Below are 26,449 nucleotides of genomic sequence, written 5' to 3'. Positions count from 1 at the left end.
ATATCTAAATGCTTTAAATTGTTGCAAACTAGTCGCCTTTCGTGAACGCCTGGTTCGCCGGTGATATTGATTGCTTTTAATGTTATTTAAATTGTTTTGATATAAATCAGCGTCCCTGATTCTATGCTCTTATCTCACTTTTATTATATCAATAATATGAAAAAACAAAAAATTGAGAAAAAATATTGTAAAAGTTTAGCACTTCTAAAAGTACAAGATAAAACAAAAAGTAATATTTCTTTAAAATACTCTGTGTTTGAATTGGGAAAAGAAATTTCAATGCGAATTGTTTCAGTTCATTTCATTTCAACTAACAAAACGAATATTAATGCTTTAGTTAAAGATTCTTTCACACAAGGATTTATTCCTTTTCTCCACGAGAATATACTAAGAAAATTAATTCTTGCAATAAGCTTGACTCTAAAAAGAAGAAAAATAGTTAGCTCCCTCTATTTCTTAAAAATTTCTAAATTGCCTTATTAGAGAATGCAAAATATGGAAACATGCTAGCTAACCCATTGAATAAATCAGCTAATATGAAATACTGAACTTAGAACATTACAGGGAATTTCTTAGTTTAACGCTTAAAGTAGAAATTGACTATTTTCTTTTTAAAAAGTTCAAGTTAAACAAAACAGTTTTAAAATTTTGGAACGAGAATAATTAGCTCATTTTACTCTGTACCCTAAGAATCTATTGGTGAGTTTAGGCATTTTGCAGGGCTACGCAATGTTCATTAGTAGGTCTCTCTTTTAATAAGTTAGCCAATTTGTTTTTGCATTTAATTATATTTCTAACTAAATCACTATTTTAGTGATTTATTTCAGGGTAATTTTAGTTTTAATAACTATGCGAAAATATATGTTTGTTTTTATTCATTTATTTATTATAATGTGACTTCACGGTATCCACATTTGTATTCTATATTATTTAAGTAGATGCTGAATGTTCATTAATAAATGCAGTGAAACAGAAGGAATCTGATACATTTTAATCGATCAAATGTTAATAATATTCTTAGTAAATAATTTAGTAGATTGCTATTTTTTTTTAAATTTATCTTATAATTAGACAATAAAATGAAAACACGGCCTGAATTTCAACAGAGAAAATACAAACTTTGGATTTTTGCTTATATCTGGTTTAACCCTTTAAAGGGCCATTTTTTCCTAGTCATATTATGTTAAAATATTTTTAGGCTTGAAATTAGAATAAGAAAAGGGATTCATTTAGCTTATTAGATAAATTTAATTTGATTAATCAATTAATTTGGTTAATTAATAATTAAATAACAAATCAAGACACATCATTTTGTGTAAGATAAAGAACTGAAGCCTCTCAGTTTCTCTCTTTCTAAAAAACTTTGTCAGAACTGATGCCAACCTACATAAATTCATACAAAGATTGATAAATTTGGTGAGAAGCATACTTTTCACGGCCCTAGAAAGGGTTAATTTCATGATATGGGAAAGTGTGTAATAATTAACAGACTCATTCTTCTAATCGATTAAAGTTTAAATCGATAGTTTTTAAAATATATCCATGAATTCTTATATGATTTGAAAAGTATTGTATTCATTTTAGTGAGCTGACTATTTTTTTAATTATTTTTTGGAGTTTTATTTCGGGCGTCTGTTTAGATTTAGATTCAGCAAAGCCACCTCAAATTTTGTGAGCCATTGTTTCAAAAAATTATATTGGACAATCAGAATAATCTTACAATGTATTTCAGAGACTCCCAGACACTCAGCCGTTATTCAATTTTTGTGTGTCGCAATTAGACCTTGAATGTATATTTTTGCACAATTCGTAAAACCGTGATGTGGCTAAAAATCTTCAATAAGCTTTGCGGTAACAACATGGCAAAAAATAGCACAATACGGAAGTAAGAGACTCGTGTCAACTAATAAGAAATGATGAGATAAAACATGTGCTGACCCAACGGGCTGAAGACGTACATAAAGGACCTGCTTTTTGCACAGGATCTATCACGCCCCCTATTGAGTTCATACTTCAATGACGCTTTAGGTTATGCTTCCATTTAGTACTTTAGACTCCACCCGCCTAATCACAAACTCCTTTTACTTTCTCCTATACGTAGTATGGAGGAAGTACAGTATTAATCAAAAAATTCAAACTCGATATTTTCTCAAATCTCCACGATTTAGACCACCCTGAGTCCGAAAAGCACATTTTTGGCAAATGTCCTTCTGTCTGTCTGTGACAAAGATAACTCAAAAACGCTTTGAGCTAGACAGTTGAAATTTGATATGCAATTTTTATACCAAATTTTCAGATTTCTGTCAAATTTTGAATGAAATCTGTGTAAAGGAAGTTCGTCTGTTCGTCTGTCCGGCTATTCGAATATGATTTAACACGATAATCACAAACGAAGAGAACTTGCGAGATAAAATTCGATACGCAGATTTAACATTAACTGTATAAACACCTGCCAAATATTGAGTCAAATCTAACACGGAGTGATTGTCTGTCGGTCTGTATTTTCAGAAGCATGTAAACGTGATAATTCAAAAACGCAATGACAATTATATCAAATATTGAATGGCATTTTGTGACTGCAAGTGAAATTTTGTTTCAAATGTTTGTTACAGTCGGTTGTGAAAAAACGTGTCTAAAACACAAATTCTATTTTCGGATAATGTTTTGTTGTGACTTATGGCACCTTACAAGTCCGCTGACAGTTATCTTTTAGCGATTTAAGCCGAGTGAGCGTCTCTCTTTTTTTTCCAGTGGCGCCAACTAGGGTCAAGAGTATGACTTAGCTACTTCATGCGTCATATTCTCTTGCACAACCCCTTTTTACAAGGGGGCACATTCACACACCTCACAGATAGAACACAGAAGAAGAACAACCATGCCCGAACCTGAACTCGAACTCAGGATGCTCAGATCATGGGGAAGACGTGCTACCCCTATGCCAGGATGCCAGCATTTTCGGATACTATTTACCGCATGCCAGGGATTAATCTCCAAATATCTCGCCAAAGATGGTACGAGAGATTGAGTAAAAATGCTAAATTCATGACATAAGTTAATATTTCGTAACTATTGTGCGTCAATACCATTTATGGCGTTCTCTGGCGTGACAAATTTATTAGAGAATATCCGAGAAAGTTTTAGAGAAACCACTGCCGCTGATTCCTGTGAACAAACAATTCAGTTTACGTACACAATTTAGAAGCGGCTCATTATCATTTGTGGAGACATTTACTGAATTTAATAATGAATGTGTTTTTTCTTTATACATATTCCCTTTGGGTTGTAAAAAAAAATGGCGGTGAGGAACGTATGATGGTTATTACAAAATAATAATAATAATAATCAATACTTCTAGAAAGAAGTGGGCGCCGACAAATTTCGTTTCTGAAAAACGAGTAATAATGCTTAAAATATTTGGACCCTCTAATATATTAAATCTATAAATAAGTTCAGTAATTCATAAAACAAAAAATTCTATTCGTTGAAGTGATTATACATTTTCGATGTATATATCAATAATATCTACATTTCATCGAGTACCTCCATGTTTATTTGAGGTAATTTCATGTTCGTTATATTGTCAATAACATCAATGTAGTTTTGAGTCATATGTTAATGGATTTGTTATACCAAGAAAAAAATGTGATTAAAGTTATACTCAAAATATATTAACTTTTACTTCATTTACTTTTTGCCCATTTCTTTTATTCTTATGCTATATTACTCCAGGTAATTCGTTTTAGCGCAAAAAACATGCAAATAAAAAGCGCAAAGAACATGCAAATAAAATCAAAGCCTTCGAGTAAGGAATGCACAGATTCAAGAGTATAAAACGAAAACAAACAACATAAACTCGCCAAAATGTGTTGTGAAATATTTAGAGAGCATAACTTTTCACATAAATATCGCCAAACGTTAAAAGTTTTCCGCTGGGAAAAAGCTCTTGACTGATGCCGAGAAAGTGAAGCCAAATCGCTCCAGAATGCCAGTGTGTCTCGCCGGCCAAATGACTCGCTCGGAACTCTCACGTCGAATCGATCAGGGGGGGGGGGGGCTAAAGAGATTCCACAGTTCACGACGTAATCAAAAGCTTTATTTCGCTTTCAAGGTTAGGTCAACAGAGATTTTTTTTTATTTCTTTTCTTTCAGAATGACAAAAATATATATTTTGTCACTGCCAACAAAAGTTTTCAAAAGTAAATGGAAAGTTTTCTTATAAGTAGAATTTAAGAAGGTAGTTTATAGAAAGAAGACGGGAAGCTAGCTATGAAAATTTCTATATAACAAACCAATGGAAAGAGCGGGATGACGAGTTGGAGAGTTAAAATGCTGATTAAATTAAATGTGTGTTAAAATTTCCCATTGAACTGGTTTTCACCCAATTATAATTGAGTGTGCTTTTTACTTTTTCTTATATGAAGTATAGAGAAATTATTGCAATCGAGGAAAAAAATGAAAAGAAAAACCCGAGATTTTGAGTAATTAGTCTCTCGTATCTCTAAGGATTCATTTTTGGAAAATGTCTCTCTGTCTATCTGTGAAAAAGGTAAGTCAAAAACGCATTGAACTAAATGGATGAAATTTGGTATACGGTCTTCCTATTAAATTTATAGATTTCTCTCGAATTTTGAATAAAGTCTATTCAAATGAAGTTTATCTGTGCGGCTGTTGAAATATAAGTTAACATATAACTACAAATCGGAAAGAGCTAGTTAAATGATATTCGATGCACAGATTTAACATACATAGTGAAGACATGTACCGAATTTTGAGCCCAATCCAACAAGGGGTTGACTGTTTGTCGGTCTGTACATTCAGAAACATGTAAGTAGTGATAACTCAAATACGCAATGACTTGTGTGATTTTTTTTAATCGTTCCGAAAAACCGTGTCTAAAACACAAAAAAATCGCAGAAAACTCGCCAAGGATAACACGACAGATTCAGTAAAAATTCTGAATTCACGCCAAAGGTTAATATATAGTGACTACTGTACACCAATGCCTTACAAGGCATTGTGTTGAATAACTTTCTTATTACAGAATATGTGGGAACATTTTGGTTTTAATTATCTCATTTGAAATCATAAATAGCTTTGTATTTTTTTTTTTTTCAGATTTAGGAAAATACATTCACTTAAGAATCTTGGAAATAAATTTGCATGAATTTTATAATTTTATATCTGTCCTAATGATTTTTTCGTAACTATTATTACATAATTATTAGAAAAACAATATTATATTTTAGATGCCTTTTTTCTGACTGATTTAAACCATAATTTGTCACAAAACTACAATTACAGTCATTAAACCATATACTAATTCTTGTACATTCAAGTTACTGTCTTTATCAGTTACCGCATAAATATGCTTGTGAAACTACAGACGGTCAGGCAGTTTGTTCTATATTTGATGGGGATATCTGCGTACTAAGTTTTATATGTCTATCTTCATTTTGTAGTGTGTATGTTGTAACTTTGGCACTTTACAAGCCTGCTGACCGTTATCTGTCAGCGATTTAAGCCGAATGAGCGTCTCTTGTTTTTTCAGTATCTCCAACTAGGCCAAGAGTACGATTTAGTACGTACTCACACGTCACAACCTTTTTTTACGGGGCGGACTTCCTTCATGCATTTCATTCACAGATCATAATTTAGACCTGAATCAGAGAACGATTACCCCTGATCTAGTACCCCCAGTGGTATTACTCTCGACATGGAGGACTTTCAGGCCATGACAAATTTATACGGAGCCATCAAACACACGGAGAGTCTTTGGCCGGCGAGGTTCGAACTCGCAACCTAAGAGATTCGAATCCACCGCCCTACCAATCAGGCTATCCCGGCCTTAAAATTTATAAAATCAATTTACAAATCATGTTAACTTATGCTTGGACAGCCGGATAAAAAGATTTCTTCTTAATGTGTTTCGTTCACAATTTAATAAAAATCTATAAATTTGGATTAGAAATCGTATATCGGATTTCATCCGTTTAGGCATAAGAGTTTTTGAATTATCTTGGTCATAGACAGATATAATTCCAAATATATGTTTTTCGGATTCATGAAGATATGAAATACAGATATTCATCAAAGTCTCTATTTCGAATTTTATGACGATCATAATATATTCTCTTTGTTTGCTTTAGTTTTTTACTAGAAAGTAAAAAAAGAGGAAAGAAAACACAAAGAAAGGTAAAAATGTAAGTAAAATAAAACGAAAAATCTTAAAGATTAGAATCTTAACATAATTATGAAATTTGATAATCACAAGAATAAAACATCAATCTTAAAAATTAGTAAATACATATGAATTTTCTAAATTGTACTTTGGTGATATAAATTATTAAAAGCAATTTAAAGAAGAAATCAATTTAAAATTTAGATGGCAAATTCTACATTAGGAATAAAACGGATAAGAGATATGATTTTATTTGTTTCTAAATTATCTGAAGAAATTTTATGATGAAAAATATGTATTTTTAATCATCAAATTTCTTCGGTAATTTTAGAAATTGCCTTTAACATTGCAATCTATTATAACGAATTTTATTATGCGTTTTTATTTTCTCGTTTACAAAATATTGAAAATATTGAAATCGTCAATATTGAAATTGAAAATATTGAAATGTTGAAAAATATTGAAATCGTCAAAGAACACGGACTCGAGATTTTAACGTATTTGCACGTTTTAGATCTTCCTGTGTTTCAAAAATATATTTTTGGCATTGAGAAAACACTTTCATGGCAAAGATAACTCAAAACAGCTTTGAGCTAGACAGATGAATTTTGGTACACGGTCTTTACACCAAATTTGTAGATTTGTATCAGAATGTGTGCAAATTCCGTCCCGAGGAAGTTCGTCTGTGTAGTTTTTCGAATATAACAAGATAATTTCAAAACGAAAGGAATCTAATTGTAGAAAATTCGGTACATAGATTTAAAATCTATAGTCTAGGCATCTATCAAATTTTAACCAAAATCTAACAAGAAGTTGACTGTCTGTGGAACTAGATTTTCAGAAACATGTAAACGAGATATCTCAAAAACGCGATAACTTAAATAAATATATTAAATTTAGCATACGATTTTGTGACTACAATTGTAGTCACAAAAATTGTAGTTCTTTGTCAAATTTTGATTTCAGTCAGGTGGGAAAAACGCATCTAAAACACAAATTCAATTTTCGAATTCTATTTACCGCATACCAAGCTATCATCGCCAAAGCACTCGCCATATATCACACAATAAATTCCGTAAAAATGCTAAATTCACGCCAAAGGTTAGTATTTCGTAGCTATTGTAAGGCCAATACCATTCAAGACGTTATCTGGGATAATACCTTTATTTGAGAATATGTGAGAAATTTTGGAGAGATCCATTGGTTCTTATTTCAAAACTTAGTTAAATAAGTTAAAGGTAATTAGAAATATTTAACTTATACGAATATCCCTGGATAAAAAAGTTGTAGTCGCATTTGTTCAGTTACTATTAAAGCTTCGCTGGATGATAATGATATTCGGTCTTCACAAATCAATACATTGATCTGTTTGACATACTCTGCTCACAAGGAAATGACTCATGCAGTCTTACAATCATACTGAAGAAACTAATGACTCTCAAAAAAGGTTATTGTAAATTGATTTATGAAAATTTCTTTAACTTCCATCTTCTTCATTGACATAATGGCTTGACTCCTTTTCTTTTCTTTTAAAGACAGAAAGATTAGATTAAAGATGATTTGACAAAAAGAACTGTTCGTTGATTTTGTTGAAGAAAGAAGCTTAAGTGTTCATTTAACAACAAAAAAATGCACGTAAAGGAAATTGTAATGGTAATACTGTCTCTTATAATCATGTTGAAGAAATTATTGAATCTCAAAAGAAGTTAATGCAAAGTGATTTTTGAAAATTCTTTCATTTTCCTTAACATAATGTTTTATTTTTCTTTCCGTCCCATAGATCGATAAAAAATAATTAAATCTTTAAAAAAGAAATATTTTTTTTTTATTTTTAAAAAAAAACGTGCTTAAATAATCATTAAACCGAACAAAATAATATTAAATATAATAAAGGGAATTACAATAAAAAATTCTTTTGAAGCCAAATTCCTTTTGATGTTTTAAGATTTTTTTAACCGAAATAAATGCATTAATTATGTGCAGTTAAAAAACATTTTCTTGTCTGTAAACTTGAAATTTTTTTAAGCGAAATCAAAATCATTGAATTATAAGACGGTATCTTCTAATATATTAAAAAATAAAGATAATAAAAATAATTTAAGAGTTTAGAAATTATTTGAATTAATCATTTTTGGGTAGTCTCTTTTGTTAAATTCTAAAAACAGAATGATAATAGGAAATTTAAAACAAAAATACAAATGAATGCTATTTTATATATTTTCATTTAGTTTAAATATGCCAATTTTTAATATTTTAATTTATAATATTTCAGTTAAATACATAATAAAATTGAAAACAAAGAAAAAAATTATTTGGTTTTTCACCAATTTCGTAATGAAATAGAGCTTTGAAATTTTGTATGCTTGAGTTATATTCTGGATAAAAACAGAATTTTAATATTTTCAAAACTTCATAATTAATTAATTAAGTACATAATCAATTTACTTAATTAAATTTGCATTCAATGTAATGCCACCAATATAGAAAAAAGTTATTTTGAAATTCAATAATATTTATAAAAATAATTAATATTTATAAAAATAAACAGTATTTATAATTATTATTAATAATAATTTTCATAATATTTATAAAAATAAACAGTATTTATAATTATTATTAATAATATTTTTTATAATATTTATAAAAATAATATATAATAAAGAATTAATAAATAAAAGACAGAAAAACGGAATTTACTGAACCCTTTCTAGGGCCGTGGGAAGTATGCTTCCCACCAAATTTATCCATCTTTGTATGAAATTATATAGGTTGGCTTAAGTTCTGACACATTTTTTTAGAAAGTCAGAAACTTAGATGCTTCAGTTCTTTATCTCAGACAAAAGGATGTGTCTTGATTTGTTACTTAATTATTAATTAACCAATTTAATTAATTATTCAAATTAAGTTTATCTAATAAGCTAAATGAATCCTAGAATGACTAGAAAAAAAGGGCCCTTTAAAGGGTTAAAATGAATTTTTTTTTTATTTTTTAATAAACTGATAAAAATATGACTTAAAAAGTGATTTGTAATTAAACTTATTATTGTATTGCGCAGTCTGTCAAACGTTTACAACTAAAGCAAATGAATGAAAAAGACCTCATATAAAATTATTGTATAACTAATATACAATTCATATAAATAAAATTTTATTCTTTTAAAAAAGCGAAAAAGTTTTCATGCTAATTAACTTTTTCGCTTGTAATGAAAATAAAAAATGTTCTTTTAAAAATAAAAATCGTTTGCACGATTTTATTATTGATTTAATGTATAACACAAAGTATCTAAAATGCTGAAACAATAAACTAATAAATTAACTGAAATATATTAATGTATAAATAATTTATAATGCTGAAATATATTAATTATTCCTTCTTTTCAAATATTACCAAATCTACATTTAAAAAAATGACAAATATACTAACCGAAAATATTCGCAATATTTATATTCTGCCTGTTAAGTGCTGTAGAGCCATCTTGAAGAAAATGCATTCATAATGAAATGCCATCAATCTGTTTATTTTGAATTTTGAACTCATAAAATTAAAAATTAAATCCTTTTTCGGATATTATTTTGATAGTTCCCAGTCGTGACAATTAAAGAGAAACAACGTTACATGCATTTTCTACCAGTGAAAATTTCAAAGCAAAAATAACTAAATAAATAAAATAAAACGAAGGGGAAGTTAGTAACTTATAATGACGAAAACGGAAGAATCACCATTTCCAAAATGAAACTGAAACTAAAACTAAAGAATTGCCTTTGCATCGATTTAAATCAGTTAAAATGGACAAAATTAGTTCCTGAAAAGCATGGGATACCCAGAAATCCTCGCTGAAGTTAAAATGGAATTTAAGCTTGAATTCATGATGTTAAAAAATAATTCAATTAAATAGTGAGAAAAAATTGATTACATATACAGCACTAATTCACTTTATAAAAATGTACTAAAAAAGTTCGGAAATTTTATTTTTAATCATAATAGCTGGGAACAAATATGAAATCTGAAATTGAGAAAACATAATTACAAGTTAGAAAATCTAACTGAAAATTGGTTTATACATGCAATTCACTGTTAGTAAAAAGAAATTGGAGGGAGGGGGGGGGAATGATCAAGAAAATTTAGAATTTGTAAGATTTGAGAATTTAATGAAACGAAATTCTTTAAATTGATATTTTTGTAAAAGTAAATTTTAACTTAAAATTCCATGTACCATAAACAACCAATTCACAACCTCTCGAATCACGCATCTTAGAAGTTTTTTTTATTTTCTACTGTGTCTCGCTTGGGCTGTTTCCCGTATTAAGCTTTAAATTATTTAATTATAATGCTTCATGGTATATAAATAAATAATTTAATGTTTTCTAAAAGTATTTGAAGTTATTCTAAAATACTGGTTTTGAATATAGATTTAAAAAATTTTTAAAGTTGAAATTTAAATATCTAGTAAACATTCTTTTTCACAATATTTTCCGTCCTATCTAGATGACTACAGAATACAATACAAATTTTTTGCTTTAAATCCCTCTAGTGTGTTTTTATAGTGAAAAAAGAAAATTATCAGATATTTTCTTATTTATACATAATGCGCCATGTTTTTAAAAAAATATTATAATACAATTAAAAGTATCGAATGTATATTTGAGACCTTTCTTTTAACCATTTGGAAACCAAAATTTTAGATTTACAAATTCGATGTCAAAATCCAAAATTTCTTTTATTTATCTTGCTTGTTAAATTTTTTTTATTTGTCATATTCATATTCCTATCAACAGAAAAGCTGATATCAAATTAACCCTTTGACAGATTTAATCCAACATCTGACTTGTATCTACATTTCTGATAATAAGACGATATGCCAAATTTCATGCATCAATTTGCTACGTTTTTATATTATTGAGTTTATAAACAAACTCATAGATAGTTGCAGAATAATTTTTTTTCTTTTTGAATTTATTAAGGTTAAAACGTGGGGGGGGGGGGTCGTCAAAATTTTGATGATTGCAGTATTTATCCTTTTGCACTTCTTATTCTGAAGTATACTTTTTATACTTATATCCCTTTTGCACTTTTTATTCTGAAATATACTTATATCCCTTTTGCATTTCTTTTACTAGCACTTCTTATTTTGAAGTATACTTTTTATACTTATATCCCTTTTGCATTTCTTTTACTAGCACTTCTTATTCTGAAGTATACTTTTTATACTTATATTCCCTTTGCACTTCTTATTCTGAAGTATACTTTTTATACTTATATTCCCTTTGCACTTCTTATTCTGAAGTATACTTTTTATACTTATATTCCCTTTGCACTTCTCATTCTGAAGTATACTTTTTATACTTATATTCCCTTTGCACTTCTCATTCTGAAGTATACTTTTTATACTTATATTCCCTTTGCACTTCTTATTCTGAAGTATACTTTTTATACTTATATTCCCTTTGCACTTCTTATTCTGAAGTATACTTTTTATACTTATATTCCCTTTGCACTTCTTATTCTGAAGTATACTTTTTATACTTATATTCCCTTTGCACTTCTTATTCTGAAGTATACTTTTTATACTTATATTCCCTTTGCACTTCTTATTCTGAAGTATACTTTTTATACTTATATCCCTTTTGCACTTCTTATTCTAAAAGTATGCTTCTTATACTTACACAAGAAAATGAAGATGTTTATGAATTTCTTTTTCATATTAAGTAGTTTTGACAATATTTAGATGACTTATTTCTCTTAAGAGTTTAGTGGGTTTAGATTTCTCAACAGCTTGCAACTAATTTATCATTTCGCAGCTATCAGACTATTGTCCATTAGACTCAAATAGGTCAGCTTAATGACCACATTTCATTAATGGGCGGAAGAAAATTGTTTCTGAGCTGAAACTGATAAAGTGGTCACAGAATGTACAAAAATTATAAACAAACATCTAAAAAATTACATATTGACATATGCTTCAATATAATGTGAAAAATGATACAAAGTTATGACAAAGTATAACAGCGACGATACTTGCTCAAAACAATTACAAAAACAAAGAAATTTCGTATTTAGGGTAATCGGAGAAATAATAGATTTTTGTAAGGTTTATTATTTTTTTTCTTTGTTTCATTACTGAAGTAGGACAAAAGGGTATTTAGGGTGGAATGTAAGGTACTTCGGAAAAGGTTCTATACTTTCCATCGATCTAGTTACCTGTAGTACTAGTTGCATTTGTTGTTCTAATACGTAACCAAGGATTCCGCAGCCAGCGTAGTTACGTATCAAATACAATGGCAATTAACTTCCAAAAAAGAATTTAAAAGTCATTAATATTCGTCCTTTATCTAGTAATTATTGAGAACGTCATCATTTGCATGCATAGAGGGATATTCAAAAATGATTTTTTGAAATAGCTATTTTGAGTCATTATGCTTTTGACGTTAAAATTATTTGGTCTTTTAACTCTATACTGCATGGTATTTTACTTTTAAATTTCAAATTTGCAGTTAAAAAATGAACCCATCTGGACGACAATATCTGAGAAATTGTTAGCAGGCCTGTTAACAATACCTCAAATATGATTGCCAGCAATTAACTAATAAAAGCTGCAATAAAAAAAATCTCATGTGTATTATCAGAATGCTTGAGGGAACAGTGGACTTTGAAATAAGTAAAAATGGACGGAAGTATGAAATTTTATTTTTATCGTTTCCTCATCAAAACGTATGTTTATATTCATTTAAAATAGTGTCGTAAGATATATTGTTCAATAAAATGAATATTTCAAATGTATAGAGAAGAAAAACATATTTTAATTACTTTCCTCAAAATGATATTATAATTATATTTAAATAGCTTTGAATTAAATTAATTTTTTTAAGAAATTAAATAGAATTGATAATAAAGATTTCGGTTAAACATTAAAAGAAAATAGGGTAGCTTTTTTATATTTCCCCAGTTCTTTTTAGATAGTTGAAGTCAATTTTAGTTTAGAAAAAACATGGAATTCCTATGAAAATGTACATAAAAATATTTTGAAAAATTTAGCATTTCATTAGAATTAGAAAATCATACATCAGTTTATTCCAAATAAATTTATTTTGTGTAATAAGGAAAAAATAACAGAATGATTAGAAATTGAATCACCTGGAATGTTTTGTATTTTTTAAAAAAATATATATTTTAAATATAAAAATAATATTTCGTTTTAAAAAGTTTTTAAAAAAGAAATTTGACGTATTTATATTTTAATATATATGCATAAAAATCTTCATAATTATAAGTAAATGATTCGAAAAAAGTCCTAATAGAATCCACGGTACCCAAAATAAAAAATATATTTGTAGTATATGTTAGTTGTAAATTTATTTCATATTAAAAGTTTTATTTTCTTCCAGTAGTATCTTCTATTTCCATAATGCTCCTGAGTTATCATATCAAAATTAATCAGAAAAACAGACTGAAACAAATAATAATAATCCACTAAAAAATTGCTATGACCAGTACAAAAATTTAAAAAAAATGTCGAAAGAAAATATTAACAATAACTTTAAATTTACTCAAATGCAATGCTAAACATAAAAAAAAATAATGCTGAAAAAAATATCGCCAACAAATTCCAACTGAAGTGAAAATATCAAAAAAGTATAAATATAAAATAATAACGATTGCTGATTTCAGCTCATTGACTTTTGCTAAAATTTAGCATAAAAAAGAAATGCAAATAAAATGTTAAGTTTCGATCTTCTAATTTTTATTCATGCTTAGGTTTATTCCCTCAGCGATAAATCAATTTAAACGTTAAAAAAATTCTTCTGAGGCTAAAATAGAAGTTGGGATATACTCATCTGCTAATGATAGAAATCAAAAGGGCGAAAATATTTTTAACTCCGCCCAGTGTTACAGATTTCGTTAGACTTTTTTTTTATTATAGATAAGTGCAAGAAATATAAAAAAATAATTATAAAATTTCAGCTTAAACCTGAATGTATATGTAATAAAAATGCGCTTTAACTATGTACTAGTTAATGATTATAAAATATAATTATTAAATATATAATCCATGCTTTTTTTACGAAAAAAAGTATATAAATTAAAAAATACTTTTAAACTTTAAAATTCACTTTGTTTAAATTCTACAAATTATTTCATTAACAGAATCGCACTTTTTATATTTCTTTCAAAAAGTATATATTAATATTATTAATAATAATAATAATATAATCATATTAAGAATAATATTTAATGAATTTATCAAGTCAAGTTAAATATGCACGATTTATTTGGAAATCAATCATATTTATGTTTCAAAATTTAATGCTCAGCTTAGAATACTTAAAAGTGTGATTTATTTTTTAAATCTAATGCGATGTATATCCAAAGGAATAGTATAAGTTTAAGCTAAACATTGCATTGATATCATTAACAGTTCAAATTCATATATAAAAAATCGGTTGTTGTAAATACCTTGATCATACGATGTTTTGTTTTCACTTATTAATTATTGCCATTTAAATCTTAAAATTAGCTCAAAGAACAATAAAATGTACAATAAATGTAAAATACATAAACAAATTAAATTACTTTCTAAATTGTAATGTAATATAATGTAACCATATACAGGCCAATTAACAATTATAATTAGTCATAAATTCCAATAAAATATCGAAATCATTAAATTTTCAAAATTTATTTCATAAGAAAAAATTATGCATTATTTTCATTCAAAACTAAAGTAATCGATTTATTTAAACATATATTTCTAATTCGTTTGTTGTTTAGCTTAGAATACTGTATTTCAATCTTGATTAACTGTGTATTCATTAATTTAATTTATTACCTTCCAATAATTATTTATTTTCTAATATAATTGGTGATTTTTTTTTAATTCTTCTGATCATAAAGCTGCGGCTTTGAGATATAATTTTATATATAAATCAAAAAATGAAAATATGATTAGAAACTTTATAAAAGCTGAACCAGGAATCATAATCTGTAAAAATGGGAATATACTTTTTCAATTAATTTATTGCATAGCTTAAAAATGTTTATTTAAATTCATTAATTATATTTTTTTTCATTTATTTATTAATATTCTTTGTTGGGATTATTCCTTTCATATGTTACAAAAATAATTCAATACTTTTTTTTTATAATTTCATTTTCTTCAATGTACTAATTAACATCTTCAAAGCCAGGTTGTCACTTATTCACAATGAAATTTAAATAATTCTACTTTGTAAACATTTCAGTACAGTTCTTCAATTAATTTAGTGCCCAACTTAAAAGTATTTAGTTAAATGGATTAATTATACATTCTTTAATATTTGCTTATTAATTTTCTTCACTATGATGAATGTTTTCGTTTGTTAAGGAAAATAATTCATCGCCTTTTCTTTACAATTTTATATTTCTTAAACGTAGCATTTGACATTTCTAAAGCGCTTTTAAATCAAATTGTCGTATGACATTTGTTAACAATCAAATTGAAGTGAAAGATTAAAATAAAAAAATCATTTGCTAATTTTACAAAACTTTAATCTCAAAACAGGACTTTTAAAAGTGCAATCTGCTTACAAACCTCGGCTCTATTTGTTGTTGATTGTTTCTGTTTTAACAAACTAATGGAATCAGGAGACATTTTGGAAAGCGTTCAACAAAAGTAATGACAGACTTTTGTTCTTACGACATACGCGCAAGTAGGCACTTTAGAAAGTTCAAATGCGTCTTCAACTAAACACTTTCCAAGTTCTTTGTCTATGATTTGTTTTCTTTAACTCACTTCAGATCAAATAACGCTCGACTGAACTAAATTTCTGTTGTTTCTAAGAAGAAAATTATAAACACGTCAAGCAAAATTGTTAAAAGTGGAAATAAAAATATTGTGAAGGCAATTTCTCTTGTTTCAGGCATAAATGGATGAAGTATTGATTAAAAGAAAACATATCAAACTGATTTAGTAAATTCTATTATGATAAAAAAAAATTATTTTAAAAATTTAAAAAAAGAATAATTTTTAGAATTTACACCCCATTCTTAGATTAAATATAAAAATATGTTTTTTTTAGCTTTTAAGCTTCTTGTATAACTATATTTTTTAACCAATAGGCGTTTAGTATTAAATCTAGATCCTCAGTTTTTAAGCTTCAACCAAAATAAAGTTTATTTATTTTATAAAAATATTAATATTGAAGCAATATAAGTTTAAATTAATATATTTCAGATTCTAAAAAAAATTGCAATTATCACAGACAGCAAACATTTAAAGTTTTATCCAATTACAATATCATAAAATATGTTAAGTTATTTGAATTTTTTTAGAATTATATCTTTTTACTTGGGTATTACAACTTTTATTTCATATAAAAAAACAACCAGCAAGAATCCAGTTAAACTGCTTTACTTTCAACATCATACTTTGATATTTATAATATATTTAAAAGTGTGGCATTTAAAGTTGTGCAGAAATAATACAGTTTCAATGAATTCAAATAAAGTTTTTTATAACCGTTTTAAGAGAATCAAAGTGCAATTTTTTGATAACATTTAATATAAAGAAATTAATACATATATTCTAACCAACAGCTTTTCGAAATAGTTATATTGTTTTAACATAGATTTTTTAATATTAAATTTCGTTATCAGTTGCTACATTTGTACCAAACAGTATCAAAATTATTCTTTATCAAGTCGCCTGTAGTGACCAACTGATTCGCCTGTGGTATAAATTATATTTAATTTCATTTAAATAGTTTAAATATAATTTCATGCCCATGATTCCTTCATGGGCATTAAATTATATTTAACTAATTTTATGTCTAGCTATTAACTATTTAATTAACTATTTATTTATTTATTAACTATTTAATTAACTATTTAAATGTCTAGCATTAAAGTCATTTTATTTTAATTGCCTAAGTTCTGTTTTTTGTATATATGCACATTTCGAATGGAGACAGTCTCATAATAATTCATCTATCTTTTAGTAGTGTTCTAAATTCATTTGGTTTTGCAAATTACGCAAATATTAAACACAATCCTTCTTCTTTAGCTTTCAAAAGCAGAGGAAAATCACGCGATTAAATATTTAATGAAACAATAAAAACGGTTTGAATTTCTAGGCAATATTATTTTGTAATGTAATATGTAATGTAGCTCTATTTAAAAATAAAGTGAAAAAAATTCGGGAAAAATTTGTATTTTTATGAAATTGATATAATTAAAAAGACATTTTTTTTTAAATTTTGAAACGGTGTAAAATTTATTTTTGTGCAATAATAGTTTTGGTAATTATTACAGGAAAATTTTAAAATTAAGCTGGAGTTTAATTAATTAAAATTCTAATTTTATTTTCAGAAAAATCTCTCCAAAGTGCACGTTTCCACCCTCAAAGGTGTAGATCAAATAGATGTAAATCAGTGAGTTCATAAGGAACCAACACATACAATGGACATACATACACACATATTTATGTTCATTATTAGAAGAGATAAATACAATACATAATACTTCTTCTATAGACCTTTAGTTGCTCTTTTCTTATTTTTCTTGAACAAAACTAGAAGTCTGAACTTTTAAAAACTAAAGGAATATATTATTTATTAACTTTAAAATTCATAGAAACATACTAAATTGTTGTCCCATATAGCATATTAAGTATAATTATGGCATAATTCAGCATTAATTACCATTGGTGCAAAGTAATTATTATTCCGAACCTAATTAAAAATCATAAAATATTAACTGAAAAGAATTCACGTTTTCTTCCCAAATTATATTTTGTCGTGTAGTGGAAATGTAAGCTTTATTTCTATCAGTTTTTATAACTTCATATCATCCAACTTTTTTTTTTATTTCAGCGAATAAGGGAACAAAAACATTTCATAGTTTTAAATAGTTTGGGAATAAAATAGCCAAATTTCATATGGCGTATTAATTTGCCATTTCCGATCAAGAAACATGGTAAGAAACACATCATATATCATAAAGTGTCAACTATTTAAACGAAGTTTTTCTATTTTGACTTTGACCTTACCTTAAGTTGAAAGAAACTGGCAAATTAGACAGCTAAATATGAACATTGGAGTATATGCAATCTAATTTGCCATTTCCAATCAAAAAATATGGCAAGAAACACATCACAGATCATAAAGTGCCAACTATTTAAACGAAGTTTTTCCATTTTGACTTGTTGTTGAAGAAACATTGAAAGAAATTTGTAAATAGGCAGCTAAATATACACAATGGGGTTTATACAATAGTTGTTCAATAATTTATATAACATCTTAAATTTTTACAATTAGAAATACAGTTAAAATTTATATTAAGTATCCGTATTATATATATATATATATATATATATATATATATATATATATATATATATATATATATATATATATATATATATATATATATATATATATATATATATATATATATTAGTAAAAAACAAAAATGATTTTTGGTTTACTAGGCTTGCTTATTAATACAAGATATTCATACCGAAATTCAATCGAACATTTTCGAATGAATTGCAAACTCAATAAGTTTTTCAATAAGTCAATACAAATTACTCTTTTATATTTACTTTGAGGATGTGAAAAACATTGCGTGTTTGTACATTTTTGCACGAATAAGGAAAATTACAGGAATTACGATACCTGCTGCACTTTGTCAACACAACCATACTTCACTCTTTGCATTGCATGCAGGCAGTTCGTTTGAAACAAAGAATTTTCGCCCGTATGTTCTATGCTATTTCCATCAGTTGTTTCCAGATTAATATTTAACATTCACAATCGATTTAAAAAGGGAGGAAATAGTTCTGCATTAAGTGAATTCTTTGTGAATTGTTGAAATGAAGCGCTCTATGGTAAATATTAGACAATCGAACGCCCACGTTCCTGGAAAACTTGCCAAGATATTCTTTAAATACGATAGAATAGTTAAGCTATTCTCAGTTCAGAATCTTATTGGAAGATTGATTTTTGCTACTTCAATGATTTAAACTTTTTTTTAATTTGTTTCCTTCTATTTTGTTCTACTTCTATTCTTTTGATATAGGAAGATCAGTTTTTTAAACTTCAATGTTTCTAACTAATTTCTAAATTCTAAATGATCCTCGACTGTTATTTTAAATAAAGAAAAGTATAACATTAAAGAATTTAGATAAATATCGTTTGCAATAACAATTCCATAATTTCCTTTCTTCAAGTTGAATGATATTTAGGATATAATGATGCAGAAAAAGAGAAAAAGATTAGTAATTAAAAACAAAAACGAAAAGAAATTAAAATAATAATCGACAATTTCGGTTGCCATAAAAAATAGATCAATAAATATAAAGAAAACAAACGATATTAATTATTCAAAAATGTAACATTCGTTCTAGGAGTCTGTATATAAAACTGATCTGAAAAATTGTATTTTAGAGTTTAAAAGATTTAAAATTTTGGTCCTAACCTTGAGTGATGCAATGAAAAAAAAAATGTAAAATAAAATTTGCTATTAATACAATCATGGGGAATAAGAAATCCCTGAATATTTGCTATTAATAAAATCATGGGGAATAGAAAATCACTATTTGCTGTTGATACAATCATGGGAAATAAGAAATCACTGAATAGTTGCTGTTAATACAATCATGGGAAATAAGAATTCACTAAAATTACCAGTGCGTTAGAGAACTCTTAAATTTCATAACTGCTTTATGATCATTTAAACAATTCGAAGCAATCCCAGGAAATTTATTTTTAAATGTTGTAGACTATGTTGCATGTAAAAAAGCAGATGATTAATCGATTGTTTTTTACATTTATCTTTATCAGAATTTATAAAATATTTATAGGAAATTATGCTAAATTTTTGCAGAACTAATTTGCATATACACAAGCAACAACTATAAAATCCCGTTCATTTTACTTAACCAATTTACTGTTACAAAACCTAGATAAGCAGTATTTAAAAGGAGACAATAAAAACAGTTTAAAAGAAGGGAAGTAAAAAAAAGGTTTGCGGACAATAAATCACCTTTGTCTCTTGAGTGCTTGCGCAATTATTTTAATAGGTGTATTATTTACTTATTTGCTCATTCTCTAATTAAATGTCACAGACAACATGAGACTGGTGATTTTAAGCACTTGAAAGACATATTAGAAATAATTTTTCCTGCAGAATGTTTCTAAATCTTTTCTTCTCCATTCTAATGATGCCAAATTGGTAACGCATTAGTTTAAAAGTGTATTTAATTAAGTTAATGTATTAAATGTTTCATTTGAGGAGACTTACAAAAGCTCCCTTAAAAAATAAAAAGAATGTAATGAACACTTACAAGGAGGAGAATTGGAAATTACATATCGAGTTTATTCTATTTTTTTAGACCGTAAAATCGTTTAGCTCTCAGATCAAACTGTTTTAATTAAAATCGTATATTAGAAATATTTTTAGAACAAAATTTTAAACGGATGTTTTTAAAATTTCATACTTATTATTAAAAATTGTAATTATGTGCATATTATTTATCATGAAAAACCTTTACCGCATAATATACTATGATTATAATGAAGTAAATAGTTAAGGGAAAATACTAAACTAATTTTTTTGTGTTAGTTTAGGAAAACATTTATATTTTAAAACATTCATATTATAATACTACTTCCAAGCGATAATTGTTTTTAGTTCTCTTTATTTTACTAGAAATGCGTATAATATATTAGATGGAATTGTAGATTAATTTAATTTTTTAACCCAACATAATAGCTGAATTCTTATTGTAAATACATCCATTAGTGGCAGTTTAATTATTTTTTAAAAGATAATTCATCTAAAACAAGACTTTTTTAATATAATTCTATGCTGTGCCCGATACAACTAATTACCTAGATAAATTATTCTTTTTGGCTTGGATAAAAAGGTTTTTCAGACAAATATAAATTTTAATGCTTAAAAAGCAAAATTACCAATACTTTTTTTTAATCAGGATAAAAAGATGATCAAATTCTTTAAAAATTTATGGACCGTATATAAAATAAGAAATGTATATTAGAATATTTCACCCGATTTGAAGAAGGAATTTTAAGATCAGACGATTTGTTTGCCATGTTGTGATTATAAAAAATTTTTTAAAACAACCGAATAACTTCTTTTTAAAATTCAGAATTGAAAATTTCCAAATTAAGGCAAATTTCATACAAACAATATTAGCACTGAAATGAGAGATATGTAAAAGTTTATATGATGGTTAAAAATTATTATTTCTTTTTCTATTCATTAAGAAATACTTTTGAAATATTTGCTGACAGAAATGGTAAATCAAAATAATTAACCTAAGTTTATTACCTAGTTTAACACAAATTTCAAAAGTTTATGCGTGGAAAAATAATACTTTTTAAATAGATTTAAAAAGATAAATGCATCAAATTCACGATAATATTTCAAAATGAATTGCATTGCGAAATTTGAAATAAATAAAAACGTCTTAAACCATGCTTATTCTAAAAATTTGCAATTCTGAACAAGTGCTTTTTAAAGTGGTAATTTAAAAATTAATAACATCTATTCACTGAGACCTCGTTTTCGAATGATTTAAAATTCTGTTAACGAAATGCTCTTACAAGGGAAACATTAATTTTATACTATTATTAACTGTTATACTGTTATACTATTATTAACTGTTATATTATTAACTGTTAATACTGTTATTTAAAAAACAACATACAACTCAAACAAATTATTTATTTAAAATAGATTAAAGTAATCATGCAATAAACTATTTGATAAAAGAGGAAGCGTTTATATAGCCTCTTCACTTTTTTCAGCAAAGAAATTTTGATTGTCCTCTTTAAGGAAAAACGAACTATACTATCGATACAAATATTATTTTAGTTTCATTAATTACAAAATTTTATAAAGATTTTATAACAGCTTTTATATTATGAAACTTTTACAATTCGAAATTAATAGGCCCACAATAAAAAAAACAATTCATTCAATAAATCGGATTACGCAATACTTGGTTATAAAAAGTATACAACTAGAAAAAAAGGACAATTTTTAAATTAAAACTGACATTATATAGTTGTTTTTAACATTATTTAACAAAATATAGATAATTAAAAAATAAACAGAAGATAATTTTAATAAAGTAAGTAAATGACTCTAATACAATGATAATTATAATTTAAAAATTGATTTAAAAAAATAATTTTTATCAGAAAATTATTTTAAAAAAGAAATTGGGCGTAATACATTGAATGTAACTATTGGATAGTAAAATTACAAAATGAAAAGTACAAATCACGCCTAAAGTTTTAAATGTTTTTATGTCAGAATTTTTGGCAACTTTTTTGATAAAATATAATATGATAATAATAATAAAATTCCAATAAATTAAAGGCCATAAAAATTATTAATTTATGATCAAGAACGTTAACTCAAAATGTATTAAATTTATCAAAATTAGAACTTTTTTTACAATTTTAAATTTTATCTCCAAATTACAAAAAATTTTAAAGACGAAAATTTGTAAGAGAAATTTTGTCTTATCAATCAAAAGCATTCGTATTAATCAAACTCTAATGTTCTAATGCGGCTGTTTTATAAAATGAAAAAAAAAACACGTTCTATTTTCATTCGTTTTTCCATTTATTTGTTTATTTTCAAGCCATTTTCTTACGATCAAAAAAATTTCGATCAAAAATAAATACATATTTTTTAATTGTTATTCTCGTTTTCATTTTTTATTTTATCGACTATTAATTTCTGAACAATTTAAACATTTCATAATAAAATGGAAATGTTCAGACGACTATCCACTCAGAACTTAATAAATTGTTTACTTAAAATAAAGTATAGCATTTAAATACCTCTTCTCGTCATTCAATTGTTAGTTTCGTCTCAGGTAAATTGCCAACACAATTTTTCATCATATCAGCGAGTCTTTAATCGTCTTTATTTTTATTAAATACTGTGTTTATAATAGTCTAAAAATTTCCGTTTTAGCATTCGCATTATAAAATAAATTTCTGTAATAAAAATTGTAAATATAATATCGTATATAATAAATAAAGCTATAACTCAAATCCTCTCAACAAATATGTAATCATTCATCAAAATAATTAATTTCAAAACAAATTAATGAGTTATGGGATTAAATTGTATAAATTTTACCTGTATAAATCAGCATGGTAAGTAATAAATATATACTAATATATTTTCAAAGATTATCGTATACAAGTCTCGAAACTAAACATTTCTTTGACTATAACAGAGCATAGCTATGTAAAATCTTTATATAGTTTATACAAATTTCTGCCATACCTTTAAAAAATATGTTATAACGTTTTAAAGAAAGTGCTTATAATTACTCCAAAACAATAAACGCTTATAATTTCAAGTTCGTATACAAAAATAACAACCAATTTTAAATTTCTTATAAATATAAATTCTAAAAATCTCTAATGCAGAGTATGGATAAGCTATATACAATTTTACGATCATTCTAAATAATACATAATTCATAGCAGTGGCGATTGATTATCAGTGTAAAAAGTATGTATACTTTATTATAATTACAGGCTCTTAACAATAATTATCACTTTTTGATATATTTACATTGATAAACCTTACCTTGTTTTATATCATCATTTTGTTTGAATAATGAATATAACCGAAATGTGCATAAATTTACCGAAATAAAATCAACTTTTTTTAAAGATTTGCTTTAGATTATTACATGTATCTTCGATTACTTATCGATTGAAGTAAAAATACTGTAGATAATTTCCATAAGAAGGCCAAGTCTCAGTTGTGTCTACAGTGAGGAAAACATGAAAGATTCAACCCATCGATTACAAGGGAAACACCTCAAGTCTGACGTCGGAACCTCGCTTTGTCTCGGGAACAACCCCACGCCAAATCCGCACATCCCTTCAAGTTCTCATCATCTTCATCTCATTCCTGCACGCGCGTGTTTGGGGGGAGGGGGGCGATCCCTGCATCTATCATACCTCATCTCAAAGAACTACTGCCTTTTAGTTCTATTTCCCTCCTGTGTAAAACCACAATCTCGCAAAGAACAATTGATCTGATGTTAGTCCATGGTGAGGTCATGGACCACGAAAGTGCATATCAGGATTTAACCCGGAGTTAAAATTAATTAATTTGTGTTTAATGGTTGCTTACCTCACAGCATGTGCCGCATATCCGGCTATTGGATATCTGTGTCATTGGGTCGCCATTGGATTTAAAGTGGAGATCCGTGTGTGATTCTCTACCTGGTGTACTACTGGCTCTGCAGTCGGATCGATCCTTGGGAGAAAGCGGCAACGTCAGGGACTGGCGCCAACTGGCAGGACGGTCGCTATGCGGCTCGAAGCGAGGGATTCCGCCACCCCACGACAACCCCCAGGACTGTGGCAGCGCCGCTGGTGTAGGGGTGCAGCGCTTTCACACTGAAAATTCGGCATGCCTGCGTGCATCAAGGGTTGCGCAATCAGGATTCTTTAACAAAACACAATTACAGAACTGAACTAAAGGTGAAGACACTTGTGCCAACAAGTGGTGCTATCTTACGAATTTTCTGAAAAGAATTTGACTTAATAGTGGAAGGGTTATAAATTTGATTGATATGTAAACTGAAAGGCTCAACTTTCACGTTGAAATTTCGGCAGGCCTGCGTGCAGCATGGGGCGCGAAATCAAAATTCGTAAACGAAACATAATTACAGAAGTTATTCAGGGGTTAAGACAGGTATGCCGGCAAGTGGAACTTTTTGAATCACTGGAATAGGTGTGACCTGAAAGAAGTATAAATATCATTGATTTGATACTTTGATACATAATGTAAAAAAAATCCTTGAATTTATTTTTGAAGATATACTTGCATGATTCAGTATTTGATTAAAAATTAAATATAATTTATTTCCTTTAGACAATACGATGACAAATGCCAGTGTTTGAGTCTGTTAGAATAAGTGCGACTACATAGAGGGAGGGGCATTAATATCACGAATTTGACATATAAAATAATATGTTCTTTAGATTATATTCTTGAATAAGTGCCTCTGTAATTTGATGTTTGATTAAACATTTAGAATAAATTATCTTGTTTAGGCGCGTATGCCGATAGGTACAAGATTTTGAATGAACGCATCCGAATTCGAAGAATGGACCGGAGGAGATAAAATTAATTATTGCGATGGTATCGGAATTACGTTCATAGAAGTTAATTAAGTTCACAGTTAAAGTTATGGTAAATTTGTTCATTTCTTTTCAAAAAAATTTCTGTTTGTAAAATAGTAAATATTTATGGAATATGAATTTTTAGTTAATATTTCAATAAAATTCATTGGGTTAGATTCTAATAGATGCTACTGTTTGTTTCAGTATTTACATCAATATTCTGCAAACTTCTTTTCGTTTGTGGTTTGGAGGGTATTTAGAAATTTATAAAGTCAAGATTATGGTAAAAATATTGCTCATTTTTTATTATAGTTTTATGGCTGCACCTCTGTGTTTAAATTTGTTAGTAATAAACAAATAAAACGAAAATATTTATTATTGATATTTCGTGTTAGATTTAACAGCGCCTCATTAAATTATTTTTATTGGATTTTGTCGTCCTCCAATGACATTTGGAATTCTAAATATATAATTTCTACTTTATTTTCTCCTCGTATATCGTTAGGGTGAGGGTAGAATGAACAAAAGGCATAACTTACTAAAAATGTTGTTACATAGAAATTTGGATCATAAAAGGAAATATGAATCAAAAAGATTTCTCTTTTATTATATAATTTATTACTTAGCTACATAATTTATAACTCAAATATCAATTTATAACCTAATAAAGTTAGTTTATCACCTAAAAATAATTTTTTACTTAACAATTTATTACTAAAATATTATCATATTATTTACGTATTCCTTTTGAAAGAATGTACGTTTTCTTAAATTGTTTTCAATTTTAAAAAATGACATTTTACTTTTTCATTTGCAAAGTATTTCTGTAATGTCAAAAAATTCAGACTCAACATTTTGAAGCATCGCCTCAGATCTGCCCGAGTCTGAAAAACACATTTTTACCAATTGTATATATTTGTCTATGTATTCGTTTATCTGTGGGCACAACAGCTTAAAAACATTTTGAATGAGACGGATAAAATTTGATATATATGTTCTGTATATTCTATCACATTTGTATATTTCTATCGAATTTTGAACGAAATCTATTCAGAAGGAATCTGTCTGTTCAGTATATAAGTTAACATGATGGCTACAAAAACA

At 27.0% G+C, this 26,449-nt stretch overlaps 1 protein-coding gene across 2 annotated transcripts in view; it reads right to left on the bottom strand.

The window, feature by feature from the left end:
• LOC129965520 (glutamate-gated chloride channel-like) overlaps positions 1 to 24,581 on the bottom strand; it is a 253,593-nt gene extending 229,012 nt beyond the window's left edge. Inside the window, exon 1 of one of the 2 annotated variants that reach the window (XM_056079489.1) lies at positions 24,348 to 24,581. The gene's annotated coding sequence lies outside the window, so the exon portion shown is untranslated. The remainder of the gene's footprint in view (positions 1 to 24,347) is intronic. The other variant, XM_056079490.1, reaches the window with a different exon arrangement.
• Positions 24,582 to 26,449: the final 1,868 nt, after the last annotated feature.

Source organism: Argiope bruennichi, chromosome 4 (genome assembly GCF_947563725.1).
Source record: "Argiope bruennichi chromosome 4, qqArgBrue1.1, whole genome shotgun sequence".
NCBI classification, from domain to species: domain Eukaryota; kingdom Metazoa; phylum Arthropoda; class Arachnida; order Araneae; family Araneidae; genus Argiope; species Argiope bruennichi.
This window is presented reverse-complemented; position numbering and strand designations above follow the sequence as displayed.